Source organism: Corvus kubaryi, unplaced genomic scaffold (assembly GCF_017639235.1).
Source record: "Corvus kubaryi isolate FWS band 111438036 unplaced genomic scaffold, C.kubaryi_AGA036_p1.0 135, whole genome shotgun sequence".
NCBI lineage: Eukaryota > Metazoa > Chordata > Aves > Passeriformes > Corvidae > Corvus > Corvus kubaryi.
The window spans coordinates 3,886,577-3,911,340 of NW_024580669.1; the positions used below are offsets into that span (position 1 = coordinate 3,886,577).

The 24,764-nt window shown below is 38.1% G+C and overlaps 1 long non-coding RNA gene across 3 annotated transcripts; it reads right to left on the reverse strand.

Moving 5' to 3' along the window:
• Positions 1-2,985: 2,985 nt before the first annotated feature.
• LOC121676366 lies at positions 2,986-23,276 on the reverse strand. Of its 3 annotated transcripts, none has more exons than XR_006020439.1 (4): positions 23,036-23,276; positions 9,864-9,953; positions 9,163-9,340; positions 2,986-7,751 (listed from the first exon to the last, which is right to left on the reverse strand). It is a non-coding gene; the product is annotated as an uncharacterized LOC121676366 (long non-coding RNA). The 3 variants fall into 3 exon arrangements; XR_006020438.1 differs by having other exon boundaries at positions 2,986-3,999; positions 23,036-23,275; XR_006020437.1 differs by having other exon boundaries at positions 2,986-9,340; positions 23,036-23,274.
• Positions 23,277-24,764: the final 1,488 nt, after the last annotated feature.

The following is a 24,764-nucleotide window of genomic DNA, read 5'->3' on the forward strand; positions in this document are numbered from 1 at the left end:
TTCTGTCTTTTATTTCCCTGGTGAAAAAGCCTAGAAAACACAATCGTGGATGGCCTACAAACTGTCCTAGATGGGAAAAAGAAAAGCCAGAGATTAAATCACCCGAGACTACAACCTTTTCAAAAGTGCATTTATCGTAATATTATCATACCAATACAGGTTATTGCTCTTGTGATTTTAGGTTAAAGAGATTTTTGTCATCTAGCCAGCTCAGGTTTAGCAAAAGTGCAACAATACAGGGCTCAGCAGCCAGTGTAAAGCCAACCCCAAAGCATGGGAAGGTAATGATCAAGTTATTGAACTTTTGAGCTAAAGTTACATACCTGAAAATCTTACTTTCCCTCCTCAAAATTGTAATTTTGCCTGGATCACATCCCAGAACATTCTACTGGTAGCTGGAGTTTGTGGTATACTTCTCTCAGCTCTGACCATGCTGCTAAATGTCCTCTCTCCTGACCATCTTCCTGAGCTCTGAATGAGTCAGCCACACATTGCAGACACTTTGGGGGTTCACCAGCTCCATTACAACTGTTGTTAAGGGTATCCATTGTACTTGCATTCTTCTTATCTTTGTAAATTACTAGTTTTTCATGCAGACTAAATGGCACCTCTATACAAAATGATCAGGTCTCTTTTAATGATATTGTGTAAGAAATTATCTGCCTGTAACCCAAATTCATCATATCTCATTTGCAGAACTGCATGCTTCTAAATCCACTATGCATTTTCTATTGAAATCTTTCTGGATGCCAAAAATCAGGCACAGTCATGCAAAGAAAAAGATGTTTCCCAACTAAAATACCACTGCGAGGCAGATTACAAGAGGCAACAAAGCTAGGAGGGATCATAACAGAGAAAGTCTCTATGAGAAATGACATTAATTCCTGGCTTTCCTGTTTATTATCTATTCACAATGATAACTGTATCTATTGCGTTTCATGAGTTATGTGGTCATCTGAGGGTGGTAAAAGCTCTTGCAACTGTTTAATTCATCAATTATCAAAAACTCTTTGTGTCAAGGCTCAGTGAAAACAAAGGCAAAATAATTTATCCTTTTCTGCTGATTTCAAAGTAACAGATGGTGTTTCATGCTTCTTTCTACCAGCCAGGGTACTCACACAACTTCTGAGATGGTCTATCATTTATTTAAGGTCTACATACACACTTATTTGATAAACTTGGAGGGAAATATACAGAATATATAATATGGTTAGAATTTGTTATTTAGAGAAACTCTTCCAATCTGAGGAAATACATTAACAATAAAAGATATTATAAAGGTGGAGGGTTGATTTGTTTTTCAGTATCAATTACTTCATGTCCCCAGACCATAGGATTACATTGAGAGCTCAAGTTTATCAAATATTTATAAAGAACTGGATGCTTCTTTAGAAGAGTAAAATCATGGCTTTTTATAAAGGCAAACTTTATCAGCTCAGCAGTCTTAATCTTGATCTCCTAATTTGAAGAGCTGTGGAAAAGTATGTGTGTGGGGAAAACATGAGCATAATTAGACAGGAGAATGTTCATCTCTTGATTTTATCCTCCTTGGTCTTTGGAAACAAAAATTACTTTATATTTACCCACCATAACGCAAAATCTTGCTCAGCTGTGAAATTCTCCCCACAGAAATCTTCCATAGCAGTAGTGAATAATGCAGCACAAGGTAATGACAATGACACATTAGAGCTTCGTTTGAATGCACACTGTGCTTTGTGTGTGATGCAAAATTCAATGGACAGCGATTTGAAGGGGAGAAGAGGCTTGTTTGTGTGTTCACATTACATAATCCACTCATCTTTGTTGTTTCCGTTCTAGGCATTTTGTCCAAAGATGTTCTGCTTCTCATAAAGTGCACTCAGCCTTATCTGGAGCTCAGAAGCCTAAGGCTTTGTTACAATAGTTATTTATAACTTAACTATAAAAAAATTGATGGCTGAACAAGAAAACACTTCTTCAGTCATAAATAAATAGCTCGTTTGTACCTACGGAGGAGAAGAATAGCTTTCAAAGAGCTTTCACTTCAATTGCCGAATCATGACTTCCAGGTAGAAGCAATTGGAAGAAGGCGCTCTAAAACAAGATTCGTGCCATTTGTTGTTGAAAGCACTTTGCTAAGATTTCAAAAATTGCTCTGGGATTTGAATACCTTTGTGGGTTTTTAGGTGTCCCACTTGGAATTAATCTGAAATACTAAGCATTTCCAGCTCCCTGAAAACCAGACATCCCTGTCAACCATCTAGAAATGGAAGAACACAAAATTCTTGCCTAAGAGAAAATGAGTGGCAGCTGCAGATGGAGAAGCATATTCATGTGGGATAATTTAAGCCTTTGAAATACAATGGAGGTAAAGAAAAGAAATCTTGAAAAGTATCTTTTGAACTACTCAAGTAACAATTTTTGACCTATTATAACTGTTGATTTTGTGCTCAGAAGCTGATTTCAGATAAGGGCCTAACTACTGAAACATGGAAATCAGAAACTATGCCATGTTTGTGACGATTCAGTTATGACTGTGTTTGATATCAGTTATATTGGTATGAAACTGAAACACTGATACAGCTTTTCCTAGATATATGAATAAGCTATACCCACATAGCTACATAGAGTCATAATGTTTGTGTTGGAAGGGACTTGAAACCCTCTGCCACGGGCAGGGACACCTTCCACCAGATTAGGTTACTCCAAGTCCCATCCAGCCTGGCCTTTAACACTTCCAGGAATGAGGCAGCCACACATCCCATGAGAGTAACCATTACAATTACGATGTTCAGTGATGCAGTAACATCATAGTTGAAACACTGAAGTAACTATTCAAAAGGACTTAATTTTCAAAAGCCAGGAGAAACCCTCAATCCAGTTCTCCCCAGCATGTGCAGGATTTGCAAAGACATGTTTCCATTTAATTTCAGCAGAACGTTTTGGTGTTTAGGAAGAGAAGGATCATCATTCATAAAGTGGAATTGAATTAGAACCACACATAAAGAAGGTTTTTTTATTAAATTTATTTGAGCCTGGTTTTGTGCTAAATGACCTGCTTTGCTGATCTCTCAGATCATCATCCATGTTACATTTGAACATTTCCAAACATCTTGAATAAACAGAGATAGTTTCCCCCACTTTTTCTGTTATTAATCTTGAAGAACACTACCAATTTCCCCAGCATACAAGACTTTTAAGCAGCAGCACAGGAACTGCCTGAAATCTCTGAAGCTCATGCTGAAATGCAGAGTTTCTCTACTCTTGAATTCTTTTCAGTAGGTGTTGAAATCTTTTATAGTAAATTGCATTTTACATGTTAGAAACTTCAAAAGAAGGTGTTAATATAATTGAGACATGATAAGTTTGACAGTTGGTGTCATTATATGAGTTTCACTCAGCAGCCTTCTGAAGCAAAAATAATTAAAAAATCTGTTTTCCTAAGGAAAGGAAGCTTATGGTTTTAATGATGAAATAACTTCTTAATAACCTCCTCTAATCCATAAAGTCCTCGTTCATGTCCCAATATTCAACATTTTAAAGTGGATTAGGTGTAACCATTCTGACTCTCACATTTCTGGTATTATTTTTAAAATGGATCTTTTATAGAAGTAGGATTGTATTCTGTGGTTATATACTCTCCCTTATATTAGAATTCAATTATAGATAGGGAAATATTTTACAACTTACTTGACACTTTAAATCTCGTTGTCTCTCAGTGAGTATCAATAGGATGGGGTCCTGTCCCAATTACCACTTTTACAAAGTTTTTTTGAAGATCAAGCCAAATAACAGAGAAAGGCCTGGGGACAGCTGTGAACAAACTTTGGAGCAATTTTTGGAGAGTCTGGGAACAGGAGGTACTCTGAGTATCAATTAGATCATTCATTTCCTGCTGAAATTTCGGTCACCAACATGAGATTTAGTTGATCTGCAAATGTTAGGATTCAAACTGCTAAAAAAGGTAGGAAGATTTTCTGTTTGTTTGTTTGTTTGTTTGGGGGGGGGTCCACTTGAGACCTATGAGGAGAAGACAAGAAAAGAACAATTGATCAACAAACGCAAATGATACTAGATATGTAAATACAAAAAGAACTATCCTTTAGAGTCATATATGCTAATGTAGAATCAAATACAGGACAAATCTGACCACTAAATCCTTGGGAATATTCTTGGAATGTGTCATGTGAAACCAGTTCAGAGAGTTCCTTTCGCCATGTCTCCATATTCCTTGCTGAAACATGAATAGTGCTGCCTAATTTGCCTCCCTCTTCCTTCCAGCCTTCCTTTTTATAGACCATCCTTCTGAAAACAACAGAAAGTTTTATAAATTCTAAATATAGAGAAGGCCTTTTATGCAGTCATGCTATTGGACAGGTAACACTGACTTTGCACCAAGATCCATCCAAAGAACAAACATGACAGAGTTATGGAGAAATCAGGGACGGACACAACATTAGACTTTCTCCATCAACATGTCATGATATAAACATTCCACAACTACAAAAAAAAACAGATTTTTTTTCAGGCATAACCCCAGCCTTCACACAAACCTGCTCTTCGCCTAAACTCATCTCAGTGTCACTTAGCTGTTACTCTCACCCTGGGGGTCTTATTCCTTTTTTATATGAATGAATCAGAATTTAAAGCCAAATGTTTGTATAAGCAGATCTCCAATTAAGTGCTGCAGGCACATTTTAATCTTACAATCAATGCCACCAATGAGGGTGCTATCTGTATTATAAAGTTCTTTCAACAGTTCTGAGTCATGAAAAGACGAGGAGGTTCTCGTGCACAAGTGAAACTCAGGAGGGGTGGGGATTTCCAGGCCCAGTATATCCCAAGAAATTTGGCAGTATTTCTGCACTATTTACCACTTCATCCATTTTACAACTGCTTATCTTTCCGTGTGCTTGAAGACAAATGATTCAAGAAGAGTAAAACCTACATTCTGTAAATAGTAGTTCTCCATCCAGTCTGCTGTGCAGCCCATGAGCCTCAGGTTAGGTACTTCTACCTCACTTGGCCAGGTAATTCTGCTCCTGTAGGAACTCTTGAACTGTGTCAGACCTCCCTGAGTAACTCAAAATAGAGATTTGTGAACTTACAACTTAAGAGACATAAAAGTACTGTCTTTACGCATTCTCAGTTTTGCAATAGACAGCAAAAGGAGGAGAGAGAAGAAAGACAGATTTGGATGCCAGTGTCTTTTCAGGTCAGGCACCAGGTTGCAGGCAAGCCTGGGACAAGCAAGAAGGCCTAAGTGCAAGAAGAGATAGGTGGAAGAAAGTAGGAACAGGATTGTAGGCAGGCAGGGCGAACTGAGTGATCAGAGCTAAGACTGGTTTATAGAGGTTTATGTTTTGTGCAGCATGCTGAAAGAATGGCTTTGTTGGGCTGCAACAGCTTTTGATGGGTTAATAACATGAGCTAATTATCATTATTATGGCTTAAACAGTGGGTTCTTTGAGCCTTACCACCTTGATGCCAACATTACCAGTCATTACTAAGTTTCCTCTAAAAATGTCCATCTCAGGTATTTCAGATCCATGACATCTTTGCTGCCTCCTCTCATTTGTAATGGTGCTTGCATTCACATGACAGATCTTGCCAAATTCCATGAGGAGCAGTGTACTAATGACAGTGTGCAGGGTTTGTGGGTTTGAGGGAGGTTCAGTAAGATCTTCACCATAGCCAGCATGTCAGTGCTGGACTCCACAAAAAGGATCTGTCTCTGGTAATTCACAGACACCATCCCCAGGTTCCAAGCTTGTCCCCAAGATCCATGACACTGAACATGTTGCCCAGAGAAATTGTGGATGCTCCATTCCTGGAAATGCTCAAGTCCAGCGAGGAGAGAGCTCTGAGCAACCTGGTCTAGTGGAAGGTTTCCAATGGAAGGGGGTTGGAACCAGGTGGTCTTTAAGGTTCCTTCCAACACAAATCATCCTATGATTCTATGACTTGCTACGTGCTTGTCATTGCATCAGCCATCTTTCACAGAGATAACTTTTTAGTAACTATTGTCATGGTACTTTCAGCAACAGCTTTCCTGAGAGAACATTTTATGTTGATCCCCATGAAGCAGTTTCACATATGGGACTATCAGTGGCTCAGTCCTCTTGAAGGAATACTCTCTTAATTCTCTAAGCTGCATGATGTGCTCTGGTTGAATGGCCTCAAAATCTTTCCTTGTTTATTGGGGTTTAGAGCTACCTTTTCCAGACTTCCTATTTTTCAGCCAGACCTGAAGAGAAAGGAAAACCAGAGCACCTCTGGGACAACTTGCTCTGTCATTGTGAAAATATGACAGAACCCCAAATTACAGTGCAGATAGTTGAAGCACGGTGGGGGAAGGCCCATGTTACAACACTAGTAAATTAAATGTACTTTTGTAGCTTTTGTATCTTACACAACCCAGCAGGAATGACATGAGGAAAGATGACAGGCAAGTAAATGCCTCAGCTAAGGAGAGGGGAAAGAAGGTGAGGAAGCAGGAGGTGGTGATAGAGCACGAATAGTTCACAAGGCATCCCCAGACAATCAAGTTGACAGAAGGAGTGGGAGTTTGCAGGCAAACTTTCTGCTGTCTCACTAGGTTGGGAGCAGGATGATGAGAGCTCTAAATAACAGGTGCTTTATTTAACAAGGGAGAGAGAACATGAAAATTAAATGAAAAAAATTTATTAGGGCTAAAGTTTCACCAGGAGTGTCAGAGGCAGAGGCTATGACAGGGAGGAATGGTGCTCTGCCTCTTTTTGTCCCTTTGGATGTCTGTAGGCTCATGGGCAGGAGGCTAGAAGGTCTCCTGTGAACACCAGTCTTCTCCACCCTGCAGAGTTCTGCCCATCCTTTCAAGGAACTAAGTTTTCCACAGCTGTAGAGTTTTTGTGACTCCTCCGAGGAAATCTTGATATTTCTTCTTCACCTTCCAAAAACATCCTCAAAACTCATTTACCAAAATAACTAGTTATACCACTCCCAGGAACAGAACACAATCTACCAGAAAATTCAATTTCAAAAATTTGTTTTTCGAAAAGTAGGACCTGCCTATGAGGATATTAGTTCTGTGTAATTAACCAAGAAAATCCTTATCCAGTTTCCAATGGGATTCTTTACAGACATAGCATAACACAGGTACCCAGCAATTACACAAGACGTCCATCCATCACCAGTTTCTTTACTTTTCTCATGGCATCTTAATAAATGAGTAGCAGCCTTCTTTTCTTTTCCTTTTTTTTTTTCTTTTTTTCTTTTTTTTACCTCACATTTCCTTTCAATACAATAGTAGTAAAGAAATGCTGATGTTCTCTTGTCTTCACTGGTCAGAATGAGATGGATACATCACAATCTTAAATTTGCCAATGGAATTTTTTTTTTTTTTAATTTTAAGCTAAATATGAAAGAATTTGAAAGTTTCTCCACTTGTTTTTTGACACTGCATGGTGATTGCCTTGCCAAGAAGTGGGAATTCACTCTTGCAGGAGACACTTTGCTCAGTAACAACTGGAAGACTTGCAATTAGTTATATCTGGCCTTGCTATTTGGTCATAGTACCTGGTTCTTCTGAAATTTTTGAAGGCAAATTAAAGAAACTGGAGACTGCTTCCCATCTCAGAGGCAGGATAGGATTACAAAGTTGACAAGCATTATTTAGTCTGGTCCATATCATCATCCATCTCCCACATATACCAGGACTCTGAAGAAACCAAGACTTGCTGCTTCATTCTGCAGCAAGTTACCACTTTGTGCCTGGATTTTTGTTTTATTTTCTGGAGGGAAGAAGAAATTAGAGATAATTTTTCACTCAGTGGGTGTTTCTTATACATACATGTACTCCTATCGACCCATTTCAAAGTTCACCACAGGGAAGTACTTTAAAATCTTGAATATTTTTTTTTTCTATGTTATCCTTTTACACCCTTGCCTGAGGGTAGCACAATTTCACTTGCCTTTTGCAGTCTGGTTTTGTCCATGCACCACAAGATACACAGGAATGTGGTGATTCATTTCCTTTGACTTTGGATCCTATTGCTCAGTTGCTTTGGCTACCTGTGGCTCTCTTCATAATCACTTCAGAGACCAGAGGGCTTTAAGGTACAATTCATTTGACCTATTTTAGACTTTGGCTTTAGCATGAAATAAATTGCACTCCAGAAGTTCTCATTTCTCTCCAAAGTGAGCCTCAGGTGACCAGCACAACTCCGGATGCCTGTGGCGTGGCTGTCTACAGCTGTGTTAAATCAGTCCCACCCATGAATTTCACTCAGGGCCTCTATCCACTGAAATCCAAGGTGAAACTCCCTTAGGCTTTGGGTACAGTTCTGCTCTATTTCATCTTTGAGAAGAAATGGGTGTGCTTGCAGATGTTTTAAACACATGGTGGGCTTTTACTTTCCCAAGATTTAGGACAGCACCTTAAAGACTCATTAAATATCTGTATTGAGTTGCTACTGTTCACTAACCTGTTTGAAATGAAAATTAATTTAGTGTGATAGAGCTGGAGATGTAACATTCTTCTGCAGGTTTGAAATTGTAGAGGTAATTGTTTTATTAAAATATTTGCTCTTTTGCTCCCTACAAGGTTTTTGATGGCCTGGAAGTCAGTGTAGAGCACCATGCCAACCATTAGCGCTTTGATTTCCACAATGCCTTTCGTTATTTAATAGGCCTGAAATATTGATTAACATTTACAGATTCAGTTCCAAGCACTTGCCAAGGGTTACAGAGAGCCAGAGAGAGCTGGTTGTGCCAGTCAAATTGTGAGGTGTAATGAAATCCCCTACTGTGCCTGTCAACTTATCCAGTGTACAGGTCATTTCCCACAAGGTCTGCCGTGTTGAAAGAAGCAGTTTTCACATGAAACATTTCATAGGCAAAGGGAAAATATGTCTCCAGTATTGTATGCTTTATCCCTTTGTCTAATATTGAATGGCCTCATTGCTTCACACAATTTTTGCCCCCAAAGCTTTCTAAGTCAATAGAAGAAGAATGTTTCAGGTGGGCAAAAGTCAAGACTCTCAGTGTAAATGCTTTATTACTGTTGTCAAGGAATTTCACAGTAACTAAGGCTAGAGATAGACAAGCCCCAAAAGGACTGGAATCTCAATCCATTTTAGTTAAGTATTGAATGATTCTTTTATTCTTCCAAATATTACAAAGCTCCCTTTGAAAGATACTTACATCTTTCTACCAATAATGTTCTCTTTCTTAATTTGTTCCAAGACTGCAACTTTCCTTCAAATTCAAACTTTCTTACTTATTTCAATCCAAGTCCAAATAGAATATATTCTATTTCATCCAAGTCTACATCTGATTTTCTTTTTTTTTCAGGATCAGGATACTTTTGTCTTCTTATCTCCTACAGAGAAAAGAAAGAATATGAAGGGAAATGTTTCATTTTTTTTAAGGTTCCAGTTTTGCTCCTGTTATTAAATGTTAAATATCTGATTTCAAAAAGGTTCTTTTAAAGAAAGATGTCTTGTTCTTTGAGTGACCAGGATCTAATTTTAGATTGACTATAACAATAGTCTTTAGGCCAAAAAAATCAATGTACAATTGCTGGCCCTGATCTTTCATGTGCTATTGATTCAAGTTTAAAATTTCTGAATAAGGAGTATAGTTGTTTGCCCTTAGTTCTATAACAAGGAGGGAGACACAGGTATCTGAGCTAGTAAATGCTTCCAGTGCCCTGACCTGACCTGACCTCAAAATGATGGCTTTGATTTACAATTTTAGAGTAGACTTTGGCTGGTTTCTCCACCAGCTCAAATTGTAGTGGGACATTTGACACTGATGGATGGCTGGATAGAACCACCAACAGATTCAAAAATATTTTCTTCAGTTTTTGCTGAGTATATTGAAAGAAGAGGGAAAACACCCACCTGAGAATGATGCAGTGGATATTTTAGATGTCAGTGGTACTAGCTCAGGAGAGATCAGGTCCATCGGTTTAATTGAACATTTCTAACAACCTAAAGGTAATGGACATTGAAAAAGGCAAAGGGATTTCCCATCAAAAATGGGTGATGAGCAAAATCCCACTATTTGACATTCCACAGAAAATGCACATTTTCTCCTTCAAGTATGTTTTAATTTATTTTTATGTTATTTACAAGAAGTTTTGCACTGAGATAAGTGGCAAACATGCAGTCCTGATAAACAGCTAACAACCAAAGATTGGTTTCCCATCTCCAGGAATGAGCTTCAGTGAAACTTCATCTACAAGTTTCTCTTGTTCTGCAATATACACCCAGTTCTGTTGGTAAGAATTTAATTATGGTCTGTATAAACCTTTGTTTTAGACATTATACTTCAAATTCCGCATTCTTCACTGAGAACAAGATGTCTCTAACAAGTGCTTTGCTGGAAATGGAAACGAGAGGGATTTTTTTCTGGTAGCCAGCATGCTTGAGATTAACATGTAAAATTTTAATGATCCATGAGTGATTCCTAGGGTGGGATCCCATTTAAGATTAAATAACATATATTTAGGTATCCATATATGAGCTGAGTATTTAATCTCCTGATAGGAACAGCTGACAATCATCGTATCCAGAAAGCTATTTAGCTGACCAGTCTTGAGGAGTAGAACTAACTGTTAAAACTTTCTGAAACTTAAATATCTGTGGCCTTTTGAAATGCCTAAGGCATTCCTACTGGACTGACAAATATAACATAGGATTTATGGGAGGTGACATCACTGTGAAGCAGAAGCTAGAGGCCAAGCAAGATACTTCTCAGAATCTAAAATTATACAAGACTGTATGTAGGCAACTGGGTGCTGTCCTAGATAACAACCTCAGGGTGCGCTGATAATCTGAGCACCACAAATATCACTGATTCCAGTCACAGAGACATCCTAGAGGAGTTGCAACCTGTACATAGCTTGGAAAAACATGACACGGTCCTTGTAGGAGACATAAGCCATACTGAAAATGCAGGTGAGAGCCAAGTGGGGTCCACAAAGGAACCTCAAATGGCAATTGACACTTTTATTTAGGCAAAATGACTAAGTTATAAAACCCACTGAATTTTCACTGCGTGTTCTTTGACTATACCAGGAGCTTAGATACGTAGACACCTGCAGGAGAACTATTTAAGGCTTCCATGGTTCATCATATCAATATATGAGATTGCTCAGAATACCCCATCTGATGTACCTCAGGATCAGATTGGCAATAAGAAGTTGTTTTATCACACAGAATCAATTAGATTGGAAAAGACCTCTGAGATCATCGAGTCCAACCTATGACTGATCAACCAGACCATGGCACTGAGTGCCATGTTCAGGCTTTCCTTAAACACTTCCAGGGATGGTGACTCCACCTCCTCCTTGGGTAGCCCATTCCAAAGTCTAATCACCCTTTCAGTGAAGATATTCTTCCTAATGTGCCACTTAAACCTTTCCTGGTGCAACTTTATGATCCACAAGTTATGGATCCACAAGACTATACTAGCCTTCAAATCAAGTTCCCCACAACTCAGATGATCTTCTGCTTTCTTCTGAGGTGGCTAAGACTCTCCTTTTCATTTCTACTTCCTAATTCTCTGCTCCCTTCTAAATCTCAAAATTGGTTACCTTAGGAAATTGCACAATGCAGGGTGCAGTTTCACCTCATCTTGATGGAGGGTGTTGACCCAGAGGATTAGTGACTCTGAAATCCTCCTCAGATTAATAGGATTTCTTGGAATGACCACTTACTCTGACCATGGGGGCTGATATTTCAATATTGATATTGATTATCTCTGTACAAAATAATTAAATATGAATTAGCATGAGATGCCTGACACAGATTTGACTTCCCCTTGGACAGCCCAATCAGTAGCATTGGAAGTCTCAGGTTTTTTTCTGTAGCCCATTGAAAATGCCATTCATGCAAGTGGAGGAAAGCAATAAGTGCTTGAGAAGAGGGGATTCCAGCAGCTCAGCCACATGGACAGACCTGCCCCTAACTGGATGGAAAGGATGATTCAGGTTAGGGAAGAAGAAAAGTGAATATTAGCATCTAATACCTTGTGCTTGCAAGTGAAAGACAAGACTCAAATACTCTGGCATTTCTGACTCAGGACTTCATTTTAAAAGGAAAATGCTGTGTTTCTAGATGAGGCAAACCTTTTGTTTGACTTTTAACACGGAAAAAAAAAGTATCTCAATTCAGATCAACTCAAACATTGTGGGTTTTCCTGAAAAGATGTAAACAGAAAAAGCAATAACTAAAGATGTAAACAGAAAAAGCAATAACTAGCAGACCCCTAATGAAAAGAAGGTAAACTCAGAGGAAATTGAATTTCAGCAGAATATCTGTGCCTAAATCCCTTCTCATTTTAACAATTTGGGTGACAGCTACAGTCTCCTGGCATTACCATGCATTGGTTTCTTGTGGTGTCTTCCCAGTGTGTCTTTGACACCTTGCCATACCCAATTCCATTCCTCAGAGCAGCTTTTCAGTTACTTTTACACTTTTCTAGCTCCAGCTACAAACCTTTAATTTTAAAACTATTGTCACAATTTCTGTTTTCTTCCATATTCTTTTGCCTAGGAAAGTAAGGTCTATTGACTCTAATTCAGCTTGACTGGGCTCCAGAGCTTGGAACTTCACTTTTGTACTTGTTTTCTTTAAGAAAATGCAACGTTTGCTCTCTACATTGATTTCCTGATTCTTAACCATTTTGTCACTGTACTGCCAACATGAATGTAACCCCCTCCAGTTAAATCATTGTCTTTTTAGGGCAACTTTGTAGTACTAAAGACAAACCTGTAACACTTTCATCATGTTGACATAATAGCAACCCAAGATATCCCTGACAGCAGAAATGCTGGGGGCATGAATTCTAACATCTTGCCGTAGGCTAAATTGTAAAAAAATGCTTTAGAAGCTGCAATTGACCCTATCTGGTATAAATCAACTATGATGTATTTAAATTAATGTCTTTTAATTAGACGTACACAGGACTGGGAGCAACACTGAACATGATTAGGTGAAATCTCTGCTGCAACCCAGAAATAAAGTTATCATTTACATTTGCTGATCTCTAATTTTGACACCTTTCAGGAAGTTTTCCAGTTTGTCTTTTCCTCATGCTGGCCACACTTTAAGCTCCCTTTGTGTCTCTGCCCCTTTAGCAATATGGTGCACTGACTTCTTGCTGAAGACACAAAATCTTCTCTTTTTCTGCATTTTTGCCATAATCTTTTTAGCAGCCTCCTCATTCTCTGCATTTTCTGCATCTAATCATCACCTTTCTTTGATTAACTGTAAGTAAAACTTGCAGGTGTTTTGGGGGATTGGTTTAGACAGAGATTTTTTTAAGTTTTAGTGTAATCTAGACAGAGATTTAGAAACACAGATCCCACCAACTTCTGTGGTGTTCTGTTCCTACATATTGTAAAGGTGCATTTGAAAATCTCCCTCTTGGGGCCTCAAATAGCTCTTACACCATCGAAACTTAAATGGAAGTGAAATTGTAAAACAAATGCTGAACACCCACAGGTTCCTTTGGTTTTCCTGCTTATTGCAGGTGCTTTATCACTTCTAAAATTTGCACACTTTTACTCAATTTAGAAAGGCCAGCACATTTTCAAAAGTGCACTCTCCACCCTGAAGAGTTTTGTGTTTCAATAAATGTGTTACCAAGGGAAAAACAAGATGCAGACCTCGAGATTGTTGCTTAATTTCTGCCTTTCATCACAGGAGCCCTTCCTCTAATGCTTCATGATAAATTCAATCATTGACCAATTCCTAAAGCAGAAGCAGGGAATCTGTCTTCAGGAGCAGGCACAGCTTGAGATTTCTTTTCACATGACTTATGGTCACTTTACATTGTGCGAGTGGGATACAATCAAGATGCTTGACCTTTGAGCAGGGTAAAGGTACCCATGTTTGGCTTAAAAAGCCCTCTGATGGCTTTTCCATTGGCTTTCATCAAATTCCATTAAACAGTGAATCCTGGCAGGGATTTTAAAAACCAGAATAAGCTGCTGTGGGTTTGAGTTCACAAAAACATCAACTTACTGACATCTAATTAAGAGCTGATTCTTTAGAAACTCAATATAAATGCATTATCGTTTAGTTGTCTGGTTTCCCACAAAACCAAGAAGCTAACCTAGCATCAAAACATTTCCATGAGTAATTTTCACAGACCAACCCTCTTTTTTTTTTTTTTTTTTTTTTTAACAGTCCACATCTTAAAGCACATAGGTTTTTGGACATACATCTTTTTCAAAGCCAAGGGAAAAAATCTGAAAACAATTTGCAGGGCAAAAATGAAGCTAAGAAAATCCCCAAAGGGTTCTTTCGTAGTGGTAAATCTGGGCCTGTTTTACAGCTGAAGGAAGAAAATCCTTCCTTGAAAAGACGTGTTCTAATTGAACATGAGCTAAACAGATCTTTGGGCTAGCTCTTTATTTTTCTCCTCTTATCTTAACAGAAGATTATTCATGTTATCAAAATTCTATTAAAGGGTTCTTATTGAAGAAAAATGTTGGACTTATTGATATTAATAATGTAACCTCCTTGAGCACCTGTTCAAAACTAAAGGAAGGTCAGAAGCTCAGGATCACTGAAAGATTGCCTAAAGATTAAAAATAATTTAAACATAACTTGTGTGGGACATTTTAGCTTGTCTTTTAGCTTGTTGGGACTCCAATAACTCATATTTTCCAAGAGGAAATTGTATTCCAAAGAGACAAGAAACTTAGTTTTCTTGAAATGAAGACTGATGCCCAGAACCTTATGTAAAAAAAAAAAAAACCAAACAAACCAAAACAGACAAATATTATGGTACTGAGGATGAAATCTTGAGATATGACAATATTGTGATCTGGACCTTTGTGATTACAGCTGCAGAGGAATGGTCTCATCTCCTTTATCTCAGAACAAGGACTGAAGATCTGTGAGAGAAGATAGTGTCACAAAAAAAACCTGAAAGAAGCTTACAAATATAATTCTTTCACCTCACTGAAACTTCTGCACACCTGGAAAGGTGACATTTGTGCTGTTCCTTTATAACTATATCTTAAAAAAATACTGCAGTGAAGGAGATTCTGAAGAAAACATGTAATTTTAACAAAAACAGTTGATTTCTTCAGAACTAACTAAAAAGTTAAAAAGTCCCCCAATGACTTCCTCAATACTAGGCAATATATGAATGAAAATTTGAATTTTTAGATCTTCATATCTGTTACATACTTGTTTTGCTTAGATATTCCAGTGATCTGAAGCCCATGAGTGAGAAAGGAAGCTGAAATTTCTTTACCAAGTGATATTCTGCAGTCAAGAATTTACATTTTTCGAGGATAGTTTATTTTTACTTGTTGCTAAAAAATGTTGCTTTTCCTAAGAATTTATGAAATATCATAAGAGTTCTGAGAAAAGTGAACTTTTCTTTATCCAGATAAATTCTAAACTAGAGAATTGAGGAAACATAAAAGAGAAAGAACAAAGGATTGGAAGTGGGGGAGGAATTAGAAAACAGTGCTAAAAATTTCATAATTTCTACACTGAATTCATTTCATTCTATCTTTTTCAGATTTTTTTTCTTTCTAGTCATAGCTGGAGAGTAGCGTGGCCCAAATTATAGATCATTTATATTGTATTAATATTCACCATTCCTTATTTTGACAAACCACTGATAAAAGTTGTTTGCTGAAGAAATACATTAATATTAATAAGTGAATAATGAGTTCACTTAAGACTTTCATTATCTGTACATTCATAAGTTTGAAAGATGAATATGATAGCTGAGAAAAAAAAATGTTGCTAATTATGGTCTCAGCTCGATCACCAGAACAGCACAGCTTTTCCTAGAGATGCACTAAAACCAGAAATCAAAATATCAGCCTTGGACTTAAGAGTGGAGCTGAAACCCCACCTAAAATGTTTCTTAGTTCTAGTTCTACCTCTTATCATGCCATAACTTTATAAATATTTGTTGAAAGAGCTCTTGGGAACTGTCATGTTTGTTACAAAAGACTGGCCATATTTATTCCAGTAAGGGAAAACGTTGCCCTCACTGTAAACAAGAAGCAGCTGGACTGTGCTGATGAGCTCCAGTGAGAGCAGAGTTTATGCACATTTTTTTTGTAGGTAGGCATTTGTGTATTGTCTGCTTCTCCAGCAGAGTTTTGTTTTGTCTTGGAGTTGATACTCCACACCATGATACATGTAAATAGACTTCCCATGAGCTCTTGCAAAAAAAAAGTGATTGCAGCACATATCTAAACAGTCACAAAATTACTAATCCACCCTAAAATTGGTCTGAGAACTAATTGAGGATCAAAGAACAGCTGGAGTGGGCAAGTGGTGGCCACCAAGGGCAGAGAGAACTCCCTTACTGGAGCCTGGGATTGTTTGTTTCCAGGAGACACAGGAGAGTGAAGTCCACCCTAGGAATATTTTCTTATCATCTCATTCATGATCTGAAAATTGAATCACACGATATTTTTTACAGGAAGAAAGAAATAAAACCAAAACAAAAACTTCCACAAAAGAGTTTTAGTGTACATTTGAGGACAAATTTAATAAGACCAACTCAGTCTTCAGTGCCAAGTGAAAGAAGAAAATTGTCTTCAAGGTTTTGATGGAGTCTATTAGGGCCTCTTCATTAAAAAACTTCCAGTGTTGTTCACAATGGGAAACGTGATTCCAAAGAAACTTTTCTGTCAGATTTTTCCTGGTTTAACAAGAGGAAGATTGAATCTTTAAATTAGTAAAGGAAGTAGAACAGGGGGAATGGCTGAAAGATGCTTTGCCTATTACAAGTTTATGCTTGTGAAATGTAAATCTTGATGTATTTTGCTTCATTTGGACATATGTAATTGCTGGATCAGATGGAAACTTGAATTAGCCCAGCTCGAGTCTGACTTGCTCTCTTAAAATCTCTATCCATCATCTGTATAAAGGAGATTTGTACGACTATTGCCCTATCCTCAATTCTTAGTTAGGTGCCAAGAGATCTGTATCCATCTAATAGTCTAACTAGTATTCTGAAATGATGAAGACAGATAGATATCCAAATAAGTAATTTTAATTGCCTTGATGTGATATAGGCAGATTTTTCACAGTGGGCTACATGACTATTCCAGAGGGAAAGTTCTGTCACTAAATAGGTCACTGACCATAAGGAAGTTTATGGTGTGGTTTCCAGCCTGGGTGAAATGTTCTAATTTTAGCACCGTGAGTACCTTCCAGTGTGACCACCTGTTAGGCAGAACATGTAGACTTTAGGTATTTTGTTTTAACAGATATTTTTTTACCTTTTCTTTTCTGAGCTGAAGATAATGTGAAGGTATTTCAAGATGAAGGCATTTATATTCCAAGGAACAAAACAAAGATACTGTAATGGCATATGTGAGCTACATTTACCCTGAGGCACTTACCATAAAGTTCAGGGTGGTTTTTTATTGCATCATTCTGACAGCTGTGAATAGGAAAGTGAACATATTGGTATTGTCACTGGGAACTACCATTTACATCTTTGGATACATGAGGGAGAGGTAAAGGTACCAGCATCTGTGTGCAAACACAGAGGACATAGATCCAGAGAGCTTCCTTGGATCAATTTCATTTGGAATTCAAGAGGGACAAAAGAATTAAAACAACTGCTGGTTTGTTTTTTTTTCTAATAGGGAAAAGAAGGAGGGAATGAAGCTGGGAGAAGAAAAGGAGGAATTCATGGTGAGAGAGAGAGAGAGGAAGGGAAGGAAATAGGCAAGCTGGCAGGTGAGTATGCAGAAAGGAGACACAAACAAGGAAAATAATATAAAAAGAAAAATAAAGAAAATGAAAGAAAGGGTGAAAGAAAAATGAGAAAAAAAGGAAATAAAAAGCATAGAAACAAGGGAGGGAGGGAGGGAGGGAAGGAAGGAAGGAAGGAAGGAATTCGGAAGGAAGGAAGGAAGGAAGGAAGGAAGGAAGGAAGGAAGGAAGGAAAATAAAGAAAGAAAGAAAAAGAGCAAGCTAAGGAGACAAAGGCTGACTTCTTCCTACATATTTGTCTGGAGAGGTACACACAGGTTCGTTTGATGTGCAGACACAATTTAAAATGACCTTCTACAAATGTCCTAGGGCACAAAACAAGAAAATTCCATCACTCTAAATGTCTGAAAAAGTACATTATGCTTTTTCTAGCCTCTCTGGAGCATCTTTAAGCAAAAGCATGGTAAATAATATATCAATTTTCTATCGCCACCTATGAGTGAAAATGTAGAACTGCAAATTATTCTTCTTGCATATTAGAGGAAAGAGATGTGACTGTTGTAGTTTGAATATTTCCAGACATATCTTTTATGTCTGAGGCAAAACCAACTACAATCATTTGTTCCTGTTGGAAATAAGACAATTTTCAGCATATTTATGGTTTACTAATTTATTTAGTTTTATTCATATCATGCATATTAGGATTTATTTCAGTACTTCTACTGTCCTGTCCTAAGTGAAGCCAAAATTTGGGTGTTCTGTGGCCCAAGAAAAAGACCCTTCTGATTTGGATGGTGCCTACCATATAGAAACAGGGGTAGTCTCAACCTTCTGTATCTACATATTATTTCCAGACTATGAACTCTGAGATATAGGTAGTGATTTAATGGCAAATGATGCAAGAAGAGAGGAGGAAATAGGAGAGAAACACAAATAAGAATTTGCTTAAATCAGCAGCAGGGTCAAAGTGGAATAGACCAGAAAATCTGAGTGAATGTAAACCAGTGAGATGAGGTATTCTGATATAGAGTGATATGATATCTATGAGATAGGGTATTCTGATGTAGAGTGGTTGAACAATGGAGCTGAAAGAAGAGTCAGGATTAGGGAGGAAATGGGTATGACTGATCCCTAAGGTCACAGAGTAGGAAGGAAGGAATTCTGTGAGATGGCAGCAGCAGGACCTGAGGAAGAGTAAAGCAAAGTGAAGACAACACGGAATTTTTGGACACATTCCTTTAGAATCCAGGAACTCTGGATGTCATATTCAGCTGAAGCACGATCTTCCTCTGTGATTGAAAAAAGAAGAAAAAAGAGAGAAAAGTAGGATAACTCTGGGCCCAATTCATAGCAAGAGTCCTGGTGGGATTCATTAAGTGAATGAAACATTGCAGCACAGAGATCTTTGAGCAAGTCTCCCCAGGCTCCTGAATAGTCATTGAGGAAAAGCACATGTACACTGTGAATCATCTGTGTGCGTTTGGCTGGATGAATTGCATTTAAAAGGGGCCTATTTTGCTCCATTGTCTTTGAAGGGAGTGAAGGGTGCCCAGCTCACATGGAGACTTCTGGAGCAGTCATTCAGCTGCCTCCTCTTGTGAATGGAGAGAAATGGGCATTTCCAGTGTGTGATTCATTCCAGCTATCCCAAGCACTTGTCTAAATTGCCTTCTGGAGTTGCCTTTTATTTCTTTATTTTAAGAAAAACTCAGCCTGTTATTCCTGAGTGAATAACAGGCTTTGATAACTCACACTTCCATGTCTAAACTTAGGTGAGATGAATCCCACTCAGGATATATGAAATCCCGATGAATTCCTTCCTGCCAGACACTTTAGCTGACAAAGGTCTAGAGACCAGCAGGGCTGAAAATTTACATTACAACTGTCCTGTTTCTTTTTCTCCTACCTGCCTCGGGTAGGTGGATAACATACTGATGCTGTGTCTCTTGGACACACCTCTCGATGCACCACAGAAAGGTCCCTAAATGTTCATAATTCTGGCAGCTCAGGAGACATCATTGTGCCTCCAGCCCACAGCTCCCTGTGTCCCAGTTCTTGGGGTAGGACTGTCTAATTTCGCTAAAAGGATTAACATATGGAAGTTGCTTGCAGGTGTGCTTGAAGGTGTGAAGGCAGAGGTCGTAAATAAAATGACACAGTGTAAAATGTTGAGGAGTTCATTGAAGGAGAAAGCAAAGTTGAAGCAGCAGCATTAAAAAATTACCAGAATAAAGTGCAGTTTAGGCATAGGGTGAATTCTGAAACAGGTTTGTGTTGTCTCTGCCACAAAATATCTGTGTGATCATTGGCAGGGCACAGAAAAGCTTTTGAGAAAGTCAGGCACTCTGTTTATAGAGCATTAGCCAGAATAGAGCCTTCATATAATGAAATTTTTATTTAGCCTCTTTAACACCAAAGACACAGAGAAAGCTTCCAAAAGGCAAAAAGCTTTGACTTTGAACTGAAAGACAGTATGCTTAGATTGGATATCAGTGAGAAATTAGTAAGAAATCTTTACTGTGAGGGTGGTGAGGCCCTGGCACAGGTTGCCCAGAGAAGCTGTGGCTGCCCCATCCCTGGAAGTGTTTAAGGCCAGGCTGGATGGGGCTTGGAGCAATCTGGTCTAGTGAGTGGCATCCCTTCCCACGGCAATTGTCTTGGAACTAGGTAATTTTTAAAGTCCCTTCCAACCCAAACCCTTCCATAATTCTTCAATTTTCTGATTCTGTGATTAGATCTAAGATCAATGGACTCTTCTGATAATTTTGTTATACTTTGCACTATTTGAGGGGAGGCATAAAATATGACTGTTTTGTTACATGATACCATACCAAAGGACTCAGAGAGAGGCTCTGTTTGGAAGGGACCTCAGGAGGACGAGTGGTCCAATCCCCTGCTCAAGCAGGGCCACCTTGAGCCAGTGGCCCAGGACCATGCCAAGAGGATTTTGAATATCTGCAGGGTAGGAGATGACCTCTCTGGGCAACCTCTGCCAGTGTTTGGTCACCCTCTGAGTAAAAAAGTATTTCCTTAATCTCCAGAGGGAACATCCTGTGTTTCAGTTTTGTACCAGTTGCCTCGGGTCCTGTCACTGGGTACCAAATGACAAATATAGTGCTGAAACAAATACACATCTTGAGATGATTGTTTTCTTTACATAGGAAATATGTCAGTTATCTGGATAACTTTCTCTTTCTTATATTAAGAATTTCATAGGAAATTAATATTTATCACAAACCTAATGAATATTCCCAGAATATTAAGGAAAAGAGCATTTTTGAAAGCCTGTGTGGAGTGTATGAAATATTTATAATTTCATATTGATTTTGGTAGCTTTGCTGGTAAATATTTTAATTAAAGAATTTCACAAAAGAGATGAGATAGAGAAGAACAAGAGGGGCTTCAGCTTTTTTAAAATCCCTGGTTTTGATCCCTTTCCCTAATATTTCTGATCGGCTGTGAGAGACAAACATCAGGTTATAAAAACTGAAAGATGTGAGCATTAAAAGAAAGCCTGGTGCATTCTCCAGATGCTCATTTTTAAGTGCAGTAGTAGCATATTTAGGACCTAACTTAAACAAATCATTTAAACATCAGAGTTTTAATTTTCATCATCTGCTACTCTGTCCAAATGTTTAGGAATTTAGGATAAGAGTTAGAAATTATTTTCAGAGATCTAGGACTCATGCCTCATGAGAAGAAAACTTTTAAATTAATCCTATTGGACAATCAAGAATTTATCAATCCAGAAGCTATTTTTACTACAAAAAAAAAAGAAAAAATCTGTTACTTAAATCATTTTTGGGGCATTAGATATACTGTTAAAAATGTTCAATTAAAACTTTTTCAAGTCTCAGAGTATTTCTACTTCACTGAAGATATAATGGAATATATTTAATTTGAGTGAAAGAATGTTAAAGATATAATAAAAGACTTTGACAGGTTTCTCAGAGAGCAAATGAAATTTAGATATGCAGATCCTACAGGCAAAAAAAAAATTTCTCAGAGATCTGATTAATACACTTCAGTTCAGCAAATATGGCTTTACCACTAATCCAGGTAAAATAAAAGCAATATATTAAATGATTAATCTACAGCCTAAGATGGTTGTCCTCAGATTTTTGAGGATAAAAAAGAATATGGAAAAATTCACACAGAACAGATGTAATGTCAATGAAGCCTAAAGTGAAGAACGGAAAATTCACATGACCCTGCAACAAAAGGACAATTATTAGTCATTTGAATAGTTAAAATTGTTCTAACTATTCATACCACATTTTTCTTTTACTTCCTGTACACAGTGTTAGATTTGCGCTGTAAGCAGTACTTGCTCTGAATTGTATTTAAGTCTTAATCCCTAATTTAATAAGCCACCCCACATAAAGAGAATGACTCTCAAGATGAAAGCACAATCTAAAATTCTAATTTTTTTGTTTAGCTTTGTACCAAAAACCCCCCAAAAGTATATAGGGAAAAACAGGCTTGGAAAACCAATGCAAGCCACTCCAAAAATTGTTTTAACCAATTAAATTCTGGGTACTCAGTGGGTACTAACTGGTGGGACTGACTCTCCAGGATGAGGGTTCACTTGCAGTCTTTGGAACTGATTAGAATTAAACATAAAATTATGATCAAGCTGAGAATCCAAGGTTTGAAGGATAAATCATCAAAACCATTATACTTCCATTTTTAAAATGACACAGGGTCTGGTTTTCAGAGATGCTTATACTGCTACAGCAGTATATTACTGTTAGCTAAAATCTTTAAAAACCCCACAGCTCATATCTCCTAGGAAATTACTTGTGTCCCTAATTTTCTCCTAGACACAAGTGATACATAAACATCTAATTGTTTTCATTAATAGAACTTGATCTCTTAGAAACTTTCGGTTCCTTTGAAATATTACTTCAAACTCTCAGCTGACATGAATTTAATGATATGATGCTACTGTTGTTCATGAGGCTCAAAATTTGCTTTTCTTTTTATTCCAACACGCCTAGCTCCAGGAATCCTGTTATGCAAGCATCAATTTTTATTTAGTAAAAGATTTGCTTCTGCTTCTTGCCATCCATAAAAAAAGTATGAAAATACAAAACAACACTTAAAGCAAGATGGAAAACAAATCTAATTATTTCTGTAGTTCTGAAAATCTGATTTTTTTTTTACACTAGACCTAGCATTCAAGAAAGGCAGAGACCCATCAGTTGTCAAAGGCTGAGGTTATTGATACTAAGCTCCCCAATGTTCAAAGAGAAACCCACAGGTTGTTCTTACACGGAAAACCAGGGAGATCAGCATTATTGTGTCAATAAGGAATACAGAGTGAATCAAACAGCATGTCTGCATGCTATAAATACCTTGAAATCAGCAGAAATGTCGTTCCAAAAAAGGGAGACCCAGTTTTGCAGAATCGAAATAAACAATTTTGCATGAATAGCCTGAAGGGAGATATGGGTTACAAAACCATCTTTCTCTGCTGCTTTCTCCTGGTTTTTCAGCTGGCTGGTGTTTTCTCTCTCTGCTTTTCTCTCTCTTCTCTGACTCAGTCAGGCAACTCACTTATTAAGGAAACAGCGTTCAGAGCAGTTTGTCTGAGGAATGCAGTTCCATTAAGTAAAAATACGGAGCAAGAAGCTCTTGAGAAGCAATGATCAGAGATCTAAGAATACAAATGAACAAATGCACTTTCTGATTTAAATATGTTATTGTTATTAGCACCATTCATCTTCCAGTAGCTTCAGAACAAATGTCTCGCTGCACTAAACTTTCACAGGCATAAACATCTATTCTGCTCTAAGTAACTTCCAGTGTAATTGAATGTTAGTAACAAAAAACACTTATAAGGAAATGAGGCTGACTCAGAGTGAACTCACTGTGTGACAGGTAGGTTCCAACCTTTTTATTCAATTGAAAAAAAAATGTTCTTTGTGTTGATCTTGGGTCTCTCAAATGCTGGTTGTTTTTTAACACACCCTCCTGCAGTGATGTCTGCCAAATTACTTGTAATTCTCCATTCAGCATTCAGCTTAATGGTCTTGTTTCCTAAGGGTCTTCGAAGGTATACAAATCCTTGTGACTTCCCCTGCAAAGGCCCATGATGCTGCACAAAATGTGAGATCAGAACAGCAGTGGGGCTGAAATGGCTTTAAAATGTCATAGGGCAGGGTTAGATTAGATATTAGCGCGAAATTCTTTGTGGTGAGGGTGATGAAGCACTGCAACAGTTTGTCCAGAGAAGCTGTGGATGCCCCATCCCTGGAAGAGTTCAAGGCCAGGTTGGATTGGGCTTGGAGCAACCTGGGATAGTAGAATATGTCCCTGCCCATGGCAGGAGTGGAATGAGATGATCTCTAAGGCCTCTTTCAATCCAAACCATTCTTTGATTCTATGTCTGTGGTCCCCTGCAGCAGCCAAAAGCTTTCACAGGTCCCACTCAGCCCTTGACTCACAGCCCAGTGCAGAAATCTATTGTCTTTGCCACTCAAAGTTAACACATTCTTCTTATTGTCCAAGACCAACAAAGCACTTTGGAAACTGAAAGCATTTCAAAACATGCCTGGAGCATCTCTTTAGAAACAAGCAGACGCACAATATCCCTGTGAGACAGAACAATGGTATTATACTAATTTCACAGATGGGTAAACTTGAACGCAGTAAGGTAAGGCCTAGATCCTGTTTGGTGCTGTGCTTTGATATTTTATGGGATTAAGCAGCAAGAGAGCCTTTTTTTCCCTAGCAGGAAAGCTGAAAGACAATCCATACAAGGAAATAGAATAGCAGTGCAACTGCAAATACATTTACACACACAACAAGCTCAAGGAAGAATGTGGCTCACCAGCTGCAGGGCTCCTCTTCTCTGCTGAGCTGCACAGGTAACAAGGATACCAATGAATATTTTCCCAACAAACTGGTTACTTTTTTTTAAACAGCAATAAAATGAGTCCCATCTGCCTCAAAACACGTCCTTATTCTCCAAGCTGGCATGAGTTCAAGGCAGATGTTGCCTCTGCTCCACTCCTTTCACCCTCACCTCACCAGCAGGGCAGGGTTTGCCCAGAATAACCTTCCTCAAGCCTGTGGAGAGCA